Source organism: Phyllobates terribilis, unplaced genomic scaffold (genome assembly GCF_046119375.1).
Source record: "Phyllobates terribilis strain yellow unplaced genomic scaffold, ASM4611937v1 Scaffold_3__8_contigs__length_932513732, whole genome shotgun sequence".
Classification (NCBI taxonomy): domain Eukaryota; kingdom Metazoa; phylum Chordata; class Amphibia; order Anura; family Dendrobatidae; genus Phyllobates; species Phyllobates terribilis.
The window spans coordinates 86761487-86769404 of NW_027362763.1; the positions used below are offsets into that span (position 1 = coordinate 86761487).

At 52.2% G+C, this 7918-nt stretch overlaps 1 non-coding gene across 1 annotated transcript; it reads left to right on the forward strand.

The window, feature by feature from the left end:
* The first annotated feature begins 505 nt into the window (after positions 1–505).
* TRNAA-UGC (transfer RNA alanine (anticodon UGC)) lies at positions 506–577 on the forward strand. Its single transcript has one exon. It is a non-coding gene; the product is annotated as a tRNA-Ala (tRNA).
* Positions 578–7918: the final 7341 nt, after the last annotated feature.

A 7918-nucleotide genomic window follows, 5' to 3' on the forward strand; every position in this document is an offset into this window, starting at 1 on the left:
ATGGAGGGCTGTGCTGCGGGCTGGTATGTTTATGCACAATCACCAGGGACCTTCCCAGCCTGATAATATCAGCTCTCAGTTGTCTGCTTTAATTAACTTTGCTGGTTACATGGGGGGATACACCACGTCATTTTTTTTTTGTTTGTTTTTTTATTTAATCATTAAAAGCTGCCTGATAAGCTCCACAGGGTGCAAAGTTATGATATGTTGGGTGGTTGTGCAATTATTTGTCTATATGTCTGTCGCTATGTCTAAATGTCTCTCTGTACGTCTGTAGGTCAATATATTTGTCTATCTGTCTATCTATCTATTCAATCTATCTCCATTATCTATCTCCATGTCATTTATTGCTGTCTAAAAACGCTAGAAAAATGCAGGAAAAAAAGCACGTTTTTGCCGCTGCGTTTTTCCTGCCAAGAGATGTGGAAATGCTGCAGAAATTTCTGCTTTCAAATAAGTGTGAACATACCCTTAGGGTTTTGCATATGAGCATAACACACATGCAGGGGATGTAGCTCAGTGGTAGAGCGCATGCTTTGCATGTATGAGGCCCCGGGTTTAATCCCTGGCATCTCCATTGTCATGTATTCCACAGAGATCACTCTATATCTCACCATGCTGTCACTGTGTCAGGATTTCGTCAGGGATTCCAACATATGGAATATATGTTAATGCCCTCTGTACAGTCACTGCCACCTTCACAATAGCCCAATTATTAATATTACTCGCTGCCACCACCGGCCGAGTTTGAAATATAGTACAAGGCCTTGCCTGGCCAAACGCCTGCATTCTGGTAGTGTATGGCTTCTGGGAAGGGAACGATTACAGGACAAAAGAAACAGAACGATTAGATTTTATATTTAATCCAAATGGGAGGCAGTGTTTAGGAAAACTATACAAAAATGTTTACAAAAGGAGACAATACAATACATTAATAGTTACACCAAATAATAAGGATTAAAGAAGAGACTTACTATAAGATCGCTGAGACGATTCAATATAGGTGGATTTGATTTGAACGTTATCGAATATGACCCATTGCTTATAGTATCTATACCCCCCAGCCAACTATTTTATGCTGAAGGGAGAGACCCCCCTGGGATGACGTCACAGGGACTGGGCTCTAGCCTGCACATTTTATTAAAAACTTCTCGGATAACTCATCGCTCGTTGATTCCAGAATCCCAAAAGTGATACCATATTTCTATTATGATTTTACCTTCATTTATAGACCACACACTGCATAGTTGTGACCTGCTATCCTAGTGCTTTAGTGCTACAGCTCCACGGAGGGGTTTACAGCAATGAGAAAATATGCATAGCGTTATGTGATATTTCAGTTCTTCTTTTTTAATAATTTAGCAAAAATTTCTACATTTCAGTTTTTTTTTCAGTCAAGATGGGGTGCAGACTACTTTAATGAGGAAAAAAATGAACTTTTTAGAGTTTACCAAATGGCTGCAATGAAACAAAGAGTGAAACATTTAAAGGGGTCTAAATACTTTCCGTATCCAATGTATTGCTCCATACTGTATGGGCCCCATATAATGCTCCATACTGTATGGCCCCATATAATGCTCAATATAGTATGGCCCCATATAATGCTCCATACTGTATGGCCCCATGTAATGCTCCATACAGAAAAAAAATAATAATCAAATACTTCCCTCTCCTTGTTCCCCGCTGGCCGCAGGTCCTGTCTCCACAGCGTGTTCCGGCTCTCTGCACTGTGACTGCCCAGCACAGAGGGGGCGCTGTAGTGATCGCGCCCTCTTCCCTGAGATGTCACAGAGTCGGAAGACACCGGAGCTGCGGAGGAACGTGGAGAGATGAGTATCGCGAGCAGTTTAAAGCAATGTGGGACGCGGTGCCAGCGCCCATGCTGTACTGCTCTGCCAGCTATATAGTGGCCGATTCCGGGTACTGCACACCTGACCCTATTCATATGATCTGCAGTACCCCGCTGTAGCCACTATGCAGTTGTTGGCGCTGTGCTGTTCCAGTCTGCAAATAATCACATCCAACCGGCACCAAGAACAGCTGATCGCGCGTGCCGGGGGTCGCGTCCCCATTAATCTGATATGGGTCGCCTATCCTAAGGGTAAGCCATCAATATAAAAGAGCTGGACATCCCCTTTATCTGTTGCCACTACCCCTATACCAACTAATGGTAAATCCCTCCCTCACTTATCATTATGTGCTGCTAATGTTACGTAACAACATTCTATATAGTGAAGTCACAACCAGACATAGAGATGGTAAATATTATTTATTTTTAGGAATATTTGGACAAATAATGGAATATATGAGGATATCATAGTCTGGGGCTGCAGCTGTTATCAGCATCTCTGCACATGATGAAATCAGGGTCTCTATGAAGCAGATGAGGGATCTGTGGATCATTATGGAAATGATCTGTAACTTCTGCAGATTTCTGTAAAGAGAAGACGCCAAATTATTACATCTCATCAATAGATTCCCAGTAAAAAGTTAATAATCAGCTGGAAAATATAAAAAAGCAAATTCTAATATCTACTTACATGAAGGACAAGTCATTCTGACCTAATTCCTCAATGTTCTCCAGACTTGGATCATCCTTCTATGAAAAGGAGAAAAGAACAATTACTTATATGTCACATGTGATCTAGATATCATGGGGCAGCGGGAATGAGAGGTGACTTACCATCTGGTGATTTTGGGGTGTTCATGGCCCTTCATGCTTGGTAAGATGTTGACCAAAGCTGATGGTAAACTAAAGAGAGATCAGAACAGCAGGAAGTTACAGGTGATATTTTTTACAGTCTTGTAATGAATGTAGTGTTAATGTATGCATTGCTCCCTTACCTGGGCTGGGGTCAGTATGTTCTCCACCACTGTCTGCACCATGAACATGGGGCTTCAATGGAAGTGTAGCACCCTGAGGACTCGGCTGCTACAGGGGTATTGCACCTCAACCCAGAGGTGTGATATTCCACTCCCGGGTAAGGATGGAGTGTGGACCTGAGCTCGGTAGGCTGCATGCACTACACACATCCCATTTCCGGGGAACAGACCAACGGTACTCCCACTTAGAAATGTGCAGGTACGACCGAGTCTGTTCCTGGCTGGAGTGGGAGGGGGGTGGTACATCCCAAGTAGTGTAGGGGCAGATAGGGGGAGCAGCCTGGGTAAAGATAGGAGCTCATTGGGTGCTGGTCACCTGAGCTCACACATAGAGGGTGTATATAAGGTGGGCACCATCAAAGAACAGGGTCAGTCTGTCAGAGTCAGGAAGAGGAGCAGAGCAGCCCCAGAGAGAGAGAGAGGAGAAAGCAAGAAAGACCCAGAGGGGGAAACAGAAAAGGAACTCTGAGAACCCAAAGTCCATCAGCGGGTGAAGAGTTGGCAAAAGGGTACCGGATCCCAAGCTGGTGGGGGCAAAAGCACACCCTAGCCAGAGACCGGAGGCCGTGGGCAGCGTCTGCCACGGCCACCCACCACATCCACCCTGAAGGCATACCACGTGGAGGGTCAGGGAACCCAAGGCCAAGGGTCTCCCAACAGAAGGCCCGAGGGAGCTGGACCTGGGTGGATCACTAGTGGGGACGGCCAGAGGAAAGGACAGAAGGAGAGCTCAGGGTCACGCTCCGGACTTGTTTGGGGGTTGGCTGGATCCAGGACCTGGTGGACGCAGCACGGCTCGGGTGGTCACTTGAAGCTGGAGTGACCGGAACATCAGCAGTGAGTAAATACCCTAAACTGCACAACCCGACTCTGTCTTCCTTTAACATCTATGCTGCACCACCACAACCCCCATCCTCTGCACCTGACCCCCTGAGGCTATACCCCACCCGTTGGGGGTTACACCATCAAAAGCTGCACCTACACCATCAGCCTCAGCGGACCCTGCTGCAGCGGCGGCCATAGTGACCGCAATACAACGGGTGGCGTAGTCGACAATAAAGAACTTAATAACATCTGTAGGACTGCCACATACAACTGAGTTTGACACCCTGGGCACGGACCGGGTCACAGCCACTCGGAAGACTACAACTCCCATCTGATCCGGCTCCGGATATTCCCCCTAAAGAATATGGCCCAGGGGGCGCGTCAACTTTGGCGTAGTCGGCAGGATTACGTGCCCGCAACACCCGGGTACTGCGTGCCTGAAGAAAAGAACGAGTTTACCTCAAAAAGAAGTCTCCTGCCGGTTCCGGAGGGTCCCCGCCATCGGACCCCATCACCAGTCGATTCCCGCCGGTTGTCCGCCATTAACAGCTTTTTCCCGCCATCTGCAGAGTTTCCCGCCACTGGGAGACAATTCCCGCCATTTCCAAAGGTTTCCCGCCTTGTCAGAGCGGACGCCATTATGGGCGTGCCAGAGGATGGCAAGAGGCCACCTCCCATCGTGGGCCAGGACCGAAAATGGCGCCAAAAGTGGAAACCGCCCCCACCAACAGAGACTGTGATGCTAGAGGTGTCTGTCGGCGTGAAAGAACAGCCCCTGGAGCTGACAGTCACCAAGTGGCCCCGGGACCGCCCTCGAAGTGGGAGGAGACGAAAGGAGAGAACAAAGATGGGTGTCGCTTGGAGCAGTCTGGAGCGAGCGCACCCGGAGGCAAGAAGCCTGGAGAAGAGTATCGGAGGAGCTTACCCGGAGATGGCGAGAAAGCAGAGCAGCACCGGCCCGCTGGCCAGGAGCCTGCTGGAGACAACAGAAGAGGGAGAGCAGAGCAGCACCGGCCCGTTGGTCAGGAGCCTGCTGGAGACAACTGAAAGAGAGCAGAGCAGCACCGACCCGTTGGTCAGGAGCCTGCTGGAAACAACGACCCCACTAGGCCTAGTGGAGGTCCTAGCACAGCTCCCCCGAGACCGGGAGTGTGCACAGACCGCTCTGGAGGGCCTCGCAAGGAGGATGGCCCGGGTGCAGCGAGAGACGTTGGCGGAGTGGAGCCGTGAGATGGCCCAGCAGACCGAGACCTGTCAGCGGAGCACGCCACCCGAGACGAGGAAACAGACCGCCTCTGAGGATGGCGCGGGAGGATTGAAGGCCGGAGACGGCGCCGAGAAGGGAGCCGAACGAGTGGAGGCAGGTAAAGGGGACGTCTATACCCCAAACCGGGAAACCGCGTACCTGCCCCAGCTCCCCGTCGCAGAGCCCGAAGTCTATCCTGCCGTGCCCGTCGCTGCAACGTCACCGCCGCAGGCTAGGCCTCAAACGGGAGCCGCGACCCCTGTGACGTCACACGCCTCGACCCCGAGCGTGACCAAGCAGGAAGTACCACCAGCCTGGTCGCAAGGCCTAGTACCCCCGGGCGCCGCAATACCAACAGCGCCCCCTACCTCCGCGGAGCCCCCGGCCTGGTCGCAGGGCCAAGTAGCCCAGGGCGCCGCCGTCCTTACGGTGCCCTTTACCTTCCAGATACCCCAGGCCTGGCCGCAAGGCCCGGGCAACCCGGGCGCTAACACCACCGCGCCCATAAGACCAAGAGTGCCGCATCTGGGAGAGGACCTGTACGCCCAGCATACGTGCCCGGATGGGCAGCCATTTATATGGCCACCGGAGTTCCACCATCCCCGACTCCGGAGAGAGAGACCCCTGGATGAACCCCTGATCCCGGCTCCAAAGCCCGTAAAGAGGATCTCGCCCCCGCTAGCAGAAGCGCAGTTTGAGTGGGACCCCACTGGAGAAGATCTCATGGGGTTCACTCAAGAGACTCGGGCAGCTGCAGCGGAGCGTGCTGAGTGCTGCCGCCAACAGCTCGAGGACTTTGAGAGGGAGCGGAGAGAGAGGCGGGTCCGGGAACAGCAAGCTCAAGTAAGGAGCGCGGAGCAGAAGAGCCGGGCCAGGAGAGACCCCCGTGCAGCGCATAGTCCCCGCACCACCGGGACTGTGATAAAGTTTAACATGCAGCATGGGTGGGGCTTCATCCGAGGCCACCGCACCCTAGGCGACGTCTTCGTGACCAGGAGAGACGTTGAGTCCCACCTACCGGAGGGACACAGAGGTCGTGACCTTTACATCGGGGACGAGGTCACCTTCACCCGGCACAAGTGTGCCAAAGGACCCTACGCCCTCCATGTGCATCGCCTGACGGAGGAAGAGCTGCGGTGTGAGGAGGAAGAACAAGAGGACCCGGACGGGTCTGAAACTAGAGTTAGAGGTAACCACAAAGAAAGAGCAGGAGGACGCCGTCGTTAAGTACAGCAGAGTAGAAGCTGTATATAGTTGCCCGTCGGGGCACCGTGAACTGAAACTGTTACTGTTGCTAATGTAGTCCCCGTTGGGACCAGAGAATTGAACTGTTTACCCGTTTAACCCCTAAATCCCACTGACCGAGGACTGAGAGCGGTCATTCCTCCCCAATACCTGGCCGAGGACTGAGAGCGGCCATATCCCTTGTATATAGTTGCGTGTCCTAAAGCGCCCCCTACCGGTTTTATAGGAAAACCATTTGTCTAGAGAGACTGTCGCACTTTACCCGGTCACAAGTTGCACAGTGACCGGAGGAGGAGCCAGAGGCGACGAGAAAGTTTTATATGAAAAGTTTTATTAATATATATATATATGATGTTTTATATGTTTATGCAAAAATTTGTATGTTTTTGGTGTTTTGTTCTTACAGCCCGAGGACGTGCTGTGATTTACCAGGGGGGAATGTAGCACCCTGAGGATTCGGCTGCTACAGGGGTATTGCACCTCAACCCAGAGGTGTGATATTCCACTCCCGGGTAAGGATGGAGTGTGGACCTGAGCTCGGTAGGCTGCATGCACTACACACATCCCATTTCCGGGGAACAGACCAACGGTACTCCCACTTAGAAATGTGCAGGTACGACCGAGTCTGTTCCTGGCTGGAGTGGGAGGGGGGTGGTACATCCCAAGTAGTGTAGGGGCAGATAGGGGGAGCAGCCTGGGTAAAGATAGGAGCTCATTGGGTGCTGGTCACCTGAGCTCACACATAGAGGGTGTATATAAGGTGGGCACCATCAAAGAACAGGGTCAGTCTGTCAGAGTCAGGAAGAGGAGCAGAGCAGCCCCAGAGAGAGAGAGAGGAGAAAGCAAGAAAGACCCAGAGGGGGAAACAGAAAAGGAACTCTGAGAACCCAAAGTCCATCAGCGGGTGAAGAGTTGGCAAAAGGGTACCGGATCCCAAGCTGGTGGGGGCAAAAGCACACCCTAGCCAGAGACCGGAGGCCGTGGGCAGCGTCTGCCACGGCCACCCACCACATCCACCCCGAAGGCATACCACGTGGAGGGTCAGGGAACCCAAGGCCAAGGGTCTCCCAACAGAAGGCCCGAGGGAGCTGGACCTGGGTGGATCACTAGTGGGGACGGCCAGAGGAAAGGACAGAAGGAGAGCTCAGGGTCACGCTCCGGACTTGTTTGGGGGTTGGCTGGATCCAGGACCTGGTGGACGCAGCACGGCTCGGGTGGTCACTTGAAGCTGGAGTGACCGGAACATCAGCAGTGAGTAAATACCCTAAACTGCACAACCCGACTCTGTCTTCCTTTAACATCTATGCTGCACCACCACAACCCCCATCCTCTGCACCTGACCCCCTGAGGCTATACCCCACCCGTTGGGGGTTACACCATCAAAAGCTGCACCTACACCATCAGCCTCAGCGGACCCTGCTGCAGCGGCGGCCATAGTGACCGCAATACAACGGGTGGCGTAGTCGACAATAAAGAACTTAATAACATCTGTAGGACTGCCACATACAACTGAGTTTGACACCCTGGGCACGGACCGGGTCACAGCCACTCGGAAGACTACAACTCCCATCTGATCCGGCTCCGGATATTCCCCCTAAAGAATATGGCCCAGGGGGCGCGTCAGAAGCAGTGGTTACGGCACAGGGGGCACAGAGGTTTGGAGCGGAGTCATCTAGTAATACATCCCTGATGGAAGGTGTGGTCACATGGAAGGACCGT